The sequence below is a fragment of the Capricornis sumatraensis genome, chromosome 2 (assembly GCF_032405125.1).
Source record: "Capricornis sumatraensis isolate serow.1 chromosome 2, serow.2, whole genome shotgun sequence".
Lineage (NCBI taxonomy): Eukaryota > Metazoa > Chordata > Mammalia > Artiodactyla > Bovidae > Capricornis > Capricornis sumatraensis.
Window position 1 is genome coordinate 135,397,971 of NC_091070.1, and position 12,352 is coordinate 135,410,322.

Below are 12,352 nucleotides of genomic sequence, written 5' to 3' on the forward strand. Positions count from 1 at the left end.
CCCCGGCTCCCACCGATCCCTAAGTCGGGCCCACGCCGGGTCACCCAGACCACCACGGGCTGGCGCCGCGCTTCCACTAGCACACCCGGCTCTCGCCACCTGCGCCCGCGGCGCCCGCGGGGCCCGCGCGCCCTTGGCCCTGCCGCTCCGAGATCCTCTGAGTGCCCCTCGCCCCCGCGGGATAGCCCACCTGCTCTCCCGGAGCTGAGCACCCGGACCACGGCCCGGCCCCGGGAGCCTCCGACGGCCCCCCGCCGGCCGCTCGTGCCCCGCGTCCCCGCCGCCGCAGCTGCTATCGCCGCGGCCCCGAGCCCAGCCCCACGCTCCCTCGCTTCCCTGGCGGGCGGGCGAGCTCTGCAGAACGGCCGCGGCGGCGGCGGCGCCTCATTACCATAGACCTGCTCGCGCCGCCACTGCCTTAAAGTGGCGACGCCAGCCGCACCGAAGAAGGTGGGCCCCACCTAGCGCCCTCCTCCGCACCAGTGATACAGAATTCGCGCATTACTGACCTTCTTCGCCCATCCCAATCCCACGCCAGGCCTGCCCCTGAGCCAGATTCCTACGACAGTCTACAAAGGAATTAATAATCAGAAGCCAGACAGCAAATGATAATAATGGTGGCAAATCCTAAGTATGTTTAGAGGTTTTCAAAACCTTTTGAAGGACTTTCAGAGGACAAGTGCCCACCCTGACGCACCTCCCTCCAAAAGGCTGGATGCTGATAAGAGTCCTTGTTGCTTCCCCTCCACTGGTCTGGGTCAGACTGAGCTAAAATGGCCCTGCTCAATGGTATAAATCCTCCCCCTTGTGCCAGAGAGACACTCCACTTCCTCAGGAACACAGTGACCATCCTGAGCTCCACCCCCCCCACCCACCCCCGTTCAGTTCAGTTCAGCTCAGTCGCTCAGTCGTGTCCAACTCTTGGCGACCCCAAGAATAGCAGCATGCCAGGCCTCCCTGCCCATCACCAACTCCCGGAGTTCACTCAGACTTACGTCCATCGAGTCAGTGATGCTATCCAGCCATCTCATCCTCTGTCGTCCCCTTCTCCTCCTGCCCCCAATCCCTCCCAACATCAGAGTCTTTTCCAATGAGTCAGCTCTTCGCATGAGGTGGCCAGAGTATTGGAGTTTCAGCCTCAGCATCAGTCCTTCCAAAGAAATCCCAAGGCTGATCTCCTTCAGAATGGACTGGTTGGATCTCCTTGCAGTCCAAGGGACTCTCAAGAGTCTTCTCCAACACCACAGTACAAAAGCATCAATTCTTTGGTGCTCAGCTTTCTTCAGTCCAACTCTCGCATCCATACATGATCACTGGAAAAACCATAACCTTGACTAGACAGACCTTTGTTGGCAAAGTAATGTCTCTGTTTTGCAATATGCTGTCTAGGTTGGTCATGACTTTCCTTCCAAGGAGTAAGCATCTTTTAATTTCATGGCTGCAGTCACCATCTGCAGTGATTTTGGAGCCCCCCAAAATAAAGTCTGACACTGTTTCCCCTGTTTCCCCATCTATTTCCCATGAAGTGATGGGACCAGGTGCCATGATCTTCGTTTTCTGAATGTTGAGCTTTAAGCCAACTTTTTCACTCTCCTCTTTCACTTTCATCAAGAGGCTTTTTAATTCCTCTTCACTTTCTGCCATAAGGGTGGTGTCATCTGTATATCTGAGGTTAGTGATATTTCTCCAGGCAATCTTGATTCCAGCTTGTGCTTCTTCCAGCCCAGCATTTCTCATGATGTATTCTGCATATAAGTTAAATAAGCAGGGTGACAATATACAGCCTTGACCTACTCCTTTTCCTATTTGGAACCAGTCTGTTGTTCCATGTCCAGTTCTAACTGTTGCTTCCTGACCTGCATATAGGTTTCTCAGGAGGCAGGTCAGGTGGTCTGGTATTCCCATTTCTTTCAGAATTTTCCACAGTTTATTGTGATCCACACAGTCAAAGGCTTTGGCATAGTCAATAAAACAGAAATGGATGTTTTTCTGGAACTCTCTTGCTTTTTCCATGATCCAGCAGATGTTGGCAATTTGATCTCTGGTTCCTGTGCCTTTTCTAAAACCAGCTTGAACATCTGAAAGTTCACAGTTCACGTATTGCTGAAGCCTGGCTTGGAGAATTTTAAGCATTACTTTACTAGCGTGTGAGATGAGTGCAATTGTGCAGTAGTTTGAGCATTCTTTGGCATTGCCTTTCTTTGGGATTGGAATGACAACTGACCTTTTCTAGTCCTGTGGCCACTGCTGAGTTTTCCAAATTTGCTGGCATATTGAGTGCAGCACTTTAGCAGCATCATCTTTCAGGATTTGAAATAGCTCCACTGGAATTCCATCACCTCCACTAGCTTTGTTCATAGTGATGCTTTTTAAGGCCCACTTGACTTCACATTCCAGGATGTCTGGCTCTAAGTGAGTGATCACACCATCATGACTATCTGGGTCATGAATATCTTTTTTGTACAGTTCTTCTGTGTATTCTTGTCACCTCTTCTTAATATCTTCTGCTTCTGTCAGGTCCATACCATTTCTGTCCTTTATCGAGGACAGAAATTTCTTTGCATGAAATGTTCCCTTGGAATCTCTAATTTTCTTGAAGAGATCTCTAGTCTTTCCCATTCTGTTGTTTTCCTCTATTTCTTTGCGTTGATTGCTGAGGAAGGCTTTCTTATCTCTTCTTGCCCCTCAGCAAAGTTGTGATCTGATCAGGCTGCCCCTTGGAGTCCAGCTGCAGAATGCACTGCAGAATGACCCCAACCTCCACCTGGATACCACCCAGGCTTGTCAGGGGGAGGTAGGCTGGGAATGTCAGAGCAAAAGCCAGTGGGTATAAACATGCTAATATTAGCAGGTTCTGAGCCTCACAGAGGGTGAACCTTGTACAGGGTCACAAGGCTGGAGATGGGTGGGACCAAGTTTTAATTCAAGCTTCCTGGGTCCTAGACCAGTGGTTTTCACTGCCCCATAGGGCCTCTTGTCCAGAGAGATGACCTCTTGCCCCCTCTCCACTTCCCCATCCACATCCAGCTGCCACTCCCCTCCTTCCACCCTCAGCTTTGTGACTGCAAACAATCCTGCCCAGGGCACAGGACTCTGGAACCTCTCCACTCGCAGGCTTTAGACTGGACCTGCCACTTGAAGGGGCGTGGGAGATTCCAGGACTCCTGGCCAGGCATGGAAGCCAGACCTTGAAGTAGGGCCAGGCACTGGGAGGTGGAGGGTGATCCAAAGAGACTTCCCTCTCTCATACCCCATCCAGAGGCCCAGGGCCAACTGTGTGAGCAGCGAGGGGCTGGGGCCAGTGGTATGAAGGCTGGCCTGGGGAGGAGGTCCAGCTCACCACCGTCTAGCTGTGTGACTTTGGTCAAATGCTTGTGCCAATTCCCTTCTGTAAAATGATGGGATAGAATAAGCTCAATAACTTCAATTTTTTACTTAACAGTAGAATCCCTTTTTCACTGAAATATAAAGTAGAAGCCCAGATGATAAGCAAGATAAAAGTAGTTCTGCTACTATTTACAATAGCTAGGACATGGAAGCAACCTAGATGACAGACGAATGGATAAAGAAGTTGTGGTACATATATAAAATGGAATATTACTCAGCCATAAAAAGGAACACATTTGAGTCAGTTCTAGTGAAGTAGATGAACCTAGAGCCTGTTATACAGAGTGAAGTAAGTCAGAAAGAGAAAAACAAATACCATATATTAACACATACATAAGGACTCTAGAAAGATGGTACTGGTGAACATTTTTCCAGAGCCAGGATAGAGACTCAGACATCAAGAACAGACTTCTGGACACAGTAAGAGAAGGGGGGTGCTGAAAAACGGAGAAAGCAGCATAGACATATATCACATATATCCATGTGTAAAATGGATAGCTAGCAGGGAACTGATGCATAGCACAGAGCTCAGCTTCACGCTCTGTGATGACCTAGAGGGTGGAATGGCAGGGCTGGGAAGGAGGGTCACGAAGGAGGGGATATGTGCACCCTTATAGCTGATTCACATGGTTGTACAGCAACACAACACTGTAAAGCAATTATCCTCCAACTAAGAATAAATTTCAAAAATAGTAATCTGAAAAAAAATATGTGCTGTGGGGTTGAAGTAGGAGTCAGGGTCTTGCCCATCCCCACTGGGCCCCCTGTGGAGTGAGCTTGAGGGTCTGGAGGAACCCAGTTGAAAAGCATTGGGTCAGATGCTCACTCTTTTCCAACAAGGCACTCTGCCCACATCAGTGTCACTCTCGGTGCCTCACGGCAGGAGACCCATGTATCGCCTCTCCGGGCCTCTAGGCCCAAGGAACCTCCATGTGACCACAGGGTAATACCAAGAATGAGAAATCAGCTTTCTTCTTTCTCCCTGGGGACAAGGAAAGGCGATGAGCTTTGGTGGCAGCAAGAGGCATTAGGGTGAGCCTACACTCGTGGCCATGGTGGTGGATGGGAGGAGGAGAAGGAAGTGGGCAGGGGAACCCCCAGCTCAGGGAAGTGCCCTCTTCTCTGACAGAAGATGAACAAGTTCAAGGGAGGCTCCAGAGAGAAAAGGTGGCTTAAGTGGCCTCTGCGGGGCTCCGCCTCGCCAGGCTCCCTTTGACTCTGTGGTTTGGGAGGATCTAGGGGCTGCGTGGGCATCTTGCTCTTCACCTAATAGCCATGTGGCGCGGAGAATGCTCGGAAATTATACCATCTGTTAATTATCCCTTGAATTGGGGTTGGGTAATGAGACTCATTTCTGCTGAAGGCCCAAGCCAACACACGGAGAAACTGCAGCCCTCCATTCATCTCTCTCCCTCTGTACTAAAATAAGCTTGCTGGATGGGAGAGCATGGCAGCCTTGGCTGAGGAACTTGATTCTGGAGCCTAGAGCTGAGGCAACATGGGCTTAGGAAGCCCTCTTCGTTGCAAACGGCCTTTCTGCCCAAGGACAGACCAGTTGGGAATGTGAGGAACCCCTTCCTTCATCTCCAGGCAAGTCTGGCAAATAGTCTCTCCACCCTGCTCCCAGGGACACAGGACAGAGCTGTCCCCCCAACCTGCTCTTATGCCCTCAGCAGCTTCCCCCTCCCCAAAGCAGGAAGGAAACTTCAGTGTCTTCTGTGCAGCCTTGTGGTTGTGCGATCCCATGGACTGCAGCCCACCAGGCTCTTCTGTCCATGGGATTCTCCAGGAAAGAATACTGGAGTGGGTTAGCCATTTCCTCTTCCAGGAGATCATCCTGACCCAGGGATCGAACTCATGTCTCCTGCATTGGCAAGCAAGTACTTTACCACTGAGCCACCTGGGAAACCTTGTCTAAGCATTACGGAGTCTCAAACTAGGGCTTGTCCTGGTGGTGTCCTCCTTGACCCCTAAGGGAAGGCCTGCCTATTTCATAGAACTTTCCAGCTTAAGGAACCTTTAGATCTCCCTCCCACATGGGAGAAATCCAAGGTGCAGCAAGATCTTGGAGTTGGTTCAAAGGGAAATTACTGCTCATCTAGGCCAGCCCTCAGGAGGGAAAGTGACCTGCAGGGAGAGCCTGGAAAATACACAAGTGCATAGGACGTGGTTCTCAACTGAACAAGGTAGCATGGGTGAAGTGGTCCAGTAGCAGACGAGACAGAGAAGGCTAAAGGAATTCAGAAGAGAGAGCAGGGAGGGTTGAAGAAATCTCAGACGGCCTCTTGGAGGAGGTAGGACTTGGTTGCCTCTTAAAGAATCAGTAATTGCATTCCTGGCCAGAGAAATTCATCAGCAACTTCCTTTAACCTACAGGTTAAGGGTCTTCTCTGAGGTGACCCAGCTAGACCTGGGCAGATCTGGGACTAGATCTGGGACTGCAATACGGCTCCAGATTAAGTAGTATAAGCCACAAATGAATGAAATGAGGGTCACCTTGGCTGAAGCCAAGACTGGGCTGGGTGTGGGAACTGCCTGCTGGTCTTGTGGTTAGGATTCTGTGCTTTCACTACTGGGCTGGGTTCAATGATCCCACCCGCTAGCCACACTGCATGGCCAAAAAATTTAATAAGATTGGGGTGGATGTTGTGGCCCAGCATACTAGGGCAGACAGGGCCAGACTGGGAAGAACCTGGTGAACTCATGGGCTCAGATCTGGGTGCAATGGGCTGCTTGGGAGGAGGGGTGGGGAGGGAGGCTGCCAATGGCAGAGGTGGGTGGGCGGGACAGTTGCTCTGTCAGGAGAGAGGTGGGGAGAAGCCCTGGCTGTTGCTCTACAAAGTGCACAGAAATGGGGAGGGGAGAGCCTGGCCTCAGGGAGCTCCAGACACTGCTGCTCAGGGACCACGGGCCGGCAGCCTCCGGCGGGCTGGGATCTGCATGTTCTCCTGTCCACACTTGCCCGTGTGCCCAGCTGGCTGCCCTGCACTTTTCTTCAAAACTAGAGGATGTGTGCCTTGAGGGTGGGCTCTTTATTTTTTTTAAAGAGGAGAAGCAAAGAGTGGCTTTATTTCTTTGCCAGGCAAAGAGGGAACACAGTAGGCTAGCGCCTCAAGAACTGTGCCCCCCCAGGGTGGGCTATTTCTGAGCATCCCCACTGCATGCCTGGCACTCAGGGGGCGCTCGGCTGTATGGAATCTTCCTGAGGTTGTTCCCCCTCCAAACCAGTCACCACTCAGTCGCCTAAGTAATCTTTTAAATTTTTTAAATTAATACAATTGTTTTTTTAGATTGAAAAACATCTCCCCCAATTTTTTGTCTTGGCAAATGTCTAGCATTCAGAAAAATGGCTGAAATGGTACAACATACCCCTAGACACTCTCCACTCAGTTTCAATAATCATCGACACTGTGCTTTCTCTCAGTGTTTGGAGAACGAAGTGAAAGTGAGACATCATGGACTCCCACCCTCCAGTGCCTGAGTCAGAGCCCTGTGGGACGGGGACCGCTGCCACGCCCAGGAACAGGATGATTCCTGTGTCATCTTGTGTCCAGTCCAATTCAGACTCCCTCACAGAACTTTGATGGCTGTGCTTTTAAACCAGAAGTTTATGCATTACGTTTGGCCATACCTTGCTTTAGTTTCCTTCCTTCTCTCTATCCGTCCTTGCTAGCTTCCTTCCTTCCTTCTTTTTTTGTGGTATTGACTGTTTGAAAAGTTCGGGCTAGTTTTCTTGTTGAGTGTGCCACTTTCTGGACTGTTCTGATGAAAGGACTCCTCGTGGTGTCCTTCTCAGAGTAATACTGCAAAGTCTGAATCCGAGCGTGTTGCTCCCTTCCTAAACACCTGGCACAACCTTTTGGTTGTGCCTTGAATAAAACCCAACTTCACAGGGATCCACAAAGCTTGGGATGGAATGCCCCAGGCTCTTCTTATTTCTTCCCCTTCACTCTGTTCTGGGCACCCTGGCTTCCTTCTAGCTATTGAATATGGTGGTATTGAATGTCCCCTCCTTTATGGCACATATTGAAATTTGTAGTACAAGTACGTATTTATTTATTAATTTACTTGGTTAACGTCTGTCTTACCTACTAGCTGTGAGCTCCAGGAGCAAGGAGAACATGTTTGCCTTAAACACCTAGTTAGGATCTAGCATGTCTGCTGATATGTAGCAGGCATTCAGTAAATATTAGTCAAATGAGTGAATGGATGGGTGGATGGAGGAACTGGTGAATGGAACAGAGGGGTGACCAGGTGTCATTCCTGGAGCCATCATCTGGGAAGCCAGTTGAGTCTCTAGGTTTCCTTTTGCACAGCCCTGAACCCATTCAGGTTAATCACAAAAATGTATTCCCAATGCTAGCTGCAGTCAGGAGCTGCAAGCCTGATGTCCCAGACAAGTTAGATAGATTTTCTTGGGGACTCAAAAGATGGCACTGGATGCCTTAACCCATGTTAGCTTCAGTCAACAGTGCTGGTGCTGTTTGCAGATTCCATACAGATGTATAGTCTATCTAAGATCCAGTTGAGATCACGTTTGGCTCCTGAGCACAGAAGGGAAGAGACGGAGCCTGGGGCTGAGCTGTGCCCAGCAAGTCCCAAAGCAACATCTGCAATAACTTAGTTATTAATAAATTGGAGTAGGCTGAAGAGAGAGCCCTCTCCAGCCCTAGCCATGCTCCAGGCACTGGGCTAAGTCTGAGAAGTACACAGATGGACAAGACTCCAGCTCTGGCCCCAAGGAGCAACCAGTCCAATGTAGACAGAGACAAGTGCCCTATTCATTAATATCTATGTGAGGGTGCAAGAAGTTAGGGAAGGCTTTGTAGAGAAGGCAGCACTTGAACCACCTTGAAAGGGAAGGACAAGGAACAACAGACTGGTTCCAAATAGGAAAAGGAGGATGTCAAGGCTGTATATTGTCACCCTACTTATTTAACTTACAGGCAGAGCACATCATGAGATACGCTGGGCTGGAGGAAGCACAAGCTGGAATCAAGATTGCTAGGAGAAATATCAATAACCTCAGATATACAGATGACACCACCCTTATGGCAGAAAGTGAAGAACTAAAGAGCCTCTTGATGAAAGTGAAAGAGGAAAGTGAAAAAGTTGGCTTAAAGCTCAACATTCAGAAAATGAAGATCTTGGCATCCAGTCCCATCACTTCATGGCAAAGAGATGGGGAAACTGTGGAAACAGTGGCTGACTTTATTTTCCTGGGCTCCAAAATCACTGCAGATGGTGATTGCAGCCATGAAATTAAAAGATGCTTGCTCCTTGGAAGGAAAGTTATGACCAACCTAGATAGCATATTAAAAAGCAGAGACATAACTTTGCCAACAAAAGTCTGTGTATTCAAGGCTATGGTTTCTTCAGTGGTCATGTGTTGATGTGAGAGTTGGACTGTAAAGAAAGCTGAGTGCCGAAGAATTGATGCTTTTGAACTGTGGTGTTGGAGAAGACTCTTGAGAGTCCCTTGGACTGCAAGGAGATCCAACCAGTCCATCCTAAAGGAGATCAGTCCTGGGTGTTCCTTGAAAGGACTGATGTTGAAGCTGAAACTCCAGTACTATGGCCACCTGATGCGAAGAGCTGACTCATTGGAAAAGACCCTGATGCTGGGAAATATTGAAGACAGGAGGAGAAGGGGACGGCAGAGGATGAGATGGCTGGATGGCATCACCAACTCAATGGACATGAGTTTGGGTGGACTCCAGGAGTTGGTGATGAACAGGGAGGCCTGGCGTGCTGCGATTCATGAGGTCACAAAGAGTTGGACACGACTGAGCGATTGAACTGAACTGAACTGAAGGAGAAGGAAGAGTTCCAGGGACAGGCCAGAGGAAAGGCATGGGGCAGTGGGAACAGCAGGAGCTGATAAGGAGGGTGTAATGCATGTCAGTCCTGGGAGAGGTGAGAAGTTCCCTGGGGCTAGAGCAAGAGACAAGAAGAGCAGCTGCTGCTGCTGCTAAGTCGTTTCGGTCGTGTCCAACTCTGTGCGACCCCACAGACGGCAGCCCACCAGCCTCCTCCATCCATGGGATTTTCCAGGCAAGAGTACTGGAGTGGGCAGAGGAGCCTGCTATTCTGAACTGTGGCCACAGTTTGAGGAATCTGGATCTGGCTGAGAAGTCTGGACTTTATTTCATTGGTGGAGGGAGCCATCTGAAGTGTTTGGGCGGGGTTGGGGGTGGAGTGGGAGCAGGAGTGTCTGCACCATCTGTCACAGTGGGAAGGCTGTATCTGAAAGAGGGGCTGGGGTCAAGCAGACCGGCAGGAGGTGGCTTTAACAGTCCAGGAGGAGGGGAGTCTGCACTGCAGCTGAGGAGCAGGCTGCCAAGCAGCCAGATCTGGGTAATGAAGAGAGTGGGACTGTGAGAAGTTGGCTGCTGGAGGAGAGGAGGGAGTGGTCCAGGGCGAGACTTCCAGGTATGTTGTTTTGGGTGCCTGACTATCCAGAGGAGGGTGGAGGCAGAGGATCGGATAGAGGGTTAGACCTAACAGTTTGGATGGTGGTGGAGATGCTCACTGTGTATTAGGGGTAGGTGGGTCAGAGCCAGAGTTGTGTGATGAGAGATCACAGATTTGGGGTGTACAGCAGGAGAGCACACGCAGAGAGCGCATGCAGGTGAGAGGCAAGAGCCCCACGGACCCAGCCTTTAGGGGCAGCCTTGTCTCCTTATCCAGACCACTTCTCTAGCCCCAGCCCAACCCTCCTCACCCTCTACTCCAACTATTCAGGCCTTCCTCCCACTCCTTATGCTGTTCCCACTGCATGGAACATTCCACCTTCCTTTTGAGGAGGTGGGTACTAGGAGGTTGATGAGGTCACAGATCCTACAAGTGTCCAGGGCTTGTTTTTCTTTGAGGGAAAGGAGCCGACTGGGATCATAATTCGATAGCAAAGCCTGGATGGGAAGTGTGAGCAGGTTGGTGGTTGAGGGGAATGGGTGGGGAGGGGAGGCTCAGGAGAGGCAGGTTGAAGAGAGAGCTGGCTGTAGAAGAGGGGCTCAGGCATTCTGAACAGGGGCCAAATCCGGGGCATAAGTACACAAGCACTGGTTTTGGAGGAGTAGGAAAAAATTCTTTTTTTCCCTCTCTAAGACAAGATGGAAGGAAGAGAAGACATTCTAAATGGCAGCTCAATTCTTCCCCTTTTTTAGGGTTAAAAAAAGAAAAGAAGTCTCCCAGAAGGGTCACACCACCTTATCAGTAATTTACACCTCATTGAAAATAATTTTCCAGACCATTTCTAACAGCAGGTTTGTGCAGGGGAGGGACGCCCTGGTTCTGTTGTGGAGGGGCCCTATCGCTCTCCAAAATGCAGGGCTCACGCGCCAACCAATGAGAACAGCGCAAATGAGGAACTTCCCCTCTAGAAGAAAACGGGGTTTTCTCAGAATCAGAGGTCGCTGGGACCCCCTACCTCTGCCCGCAGGTCCGGGGACTTAGAGATTGAGAACTGGCAAGGTTGGCTTTCCGTCTTCTTTCCGCAGATGGGGAGCCGCACTTGCTGGGGTTCTGCAACAGGAACCTGCCTGCCGCACCCCCGCCCTCGTTGGGGGGGGGGGCGGTGAGCTCTTAAAAGGGCAACGTCAGAGGCGGCTGTCTCGGCACCACTAGGACGGCCCCCACTGGAGACACAGGGTAGCGGCCCCTTTTGTGCATATCTGGGAGGAGCTTTGGGGGAACCCCTTGCTGGGAGGTGACTGGGGGAGTGGGCAGGCCCCCTCATCCTGGCACAGGCTCTGACTTGCAGTACATTTCTCTGGGGCCTGTCCCAGCTCTGCCAGACTCACCCTGGGAGTGCAGCCAGGGCCGCCCCAGTCCCCCAGTGGGAGGTATGGGGAGGTGGCAGGGAGGGCCGTTCTCAAGACCCTGGGTAAACGGAACCGCTTCAGAAAAGGAAAAGCAGGACCCTTCACAAGGAAAGTGTCAGTTCCCAGGAGCGGTTTCTTCACTGACCCTGTTTGGCCGATAAAGTGACCTTCCCAGCAGACTGAGTTCAGGGCAAGCAGCCTGGTCTGTTGGCCTCACAATTGCCTAACTCTTTAGATGAAAATTTCTCTCTGGAGGTCTGGCTTCTGTCTTTCTCTTGCTAGAGAGGCCTGGTGGCTCCTCTTTCAACTGAAGCACCCAACCTGCATCTTGGTCCCTGGGTGTGGGAACCAAGGGTTGATGAGAGACCCAGAGCTCTGACTCACTCCCCTATGCCTGTGGGGGTTTGCTGAGGTAACCTGGGTAGCTTAGGTTGGAGATGGGGCAGGTCAAGGTGCCAGGGATGAGGGCATCAGCCGTGGGTTGCAGAGGCAACAGTCAGGGTGGAGTCGAGGTTATCTGGGCCCACTCCCAGCCCTCAGCTTGCAGGCTGGCTGGCCTGTCCTAAACAAGACTTACATCAGCCCCATCCCACTGCTCCGGGTAAGGAAGGAGCTTGGTCTTCAGCTTGCTGGAAGAAGGTAAGCCACACCTTTCCCAAGGACTGGGAGTTCCTTGAGAGCAAGGGCTGTGTCCCATTCTTTCTATAACCCTTGCTCCTTACTGCACCTGGCACAGGGCAGTACATGGGTATGTGTGCCGATGTATGTCTCCTGCGTGTACTCGACCCCTTGGGGAGGGACCTCAACCACAGGATTGTCCTTTCCCTCACAATGACTACTTTTCTGTCCTGTGGCTTCAGGAAGAAGAGGGTTTACACTTTCAGCTAACAGAGCAGTTGGTCCACACAGCACCTGTTTTTCCAGGCCTCCACTCACTAGGCAGGCTCCCAGGCCAGCCCACACACTGCTCAGCCACAGGGCAGGTAGGGAGGGCTGGGCAGGGGGTCTGGGCCCCACGGGCAACCAAGTCCAAAAAACTAGTCAGGTAAGGAAGTAGGTCGGCTAGGGGCCAGGGGGTGTGATGCAGGAGCTGGGCCTGGGCCCCCAGGGGCTCAGAGCCCCAGCTTCGGCCCTCCCAGAGT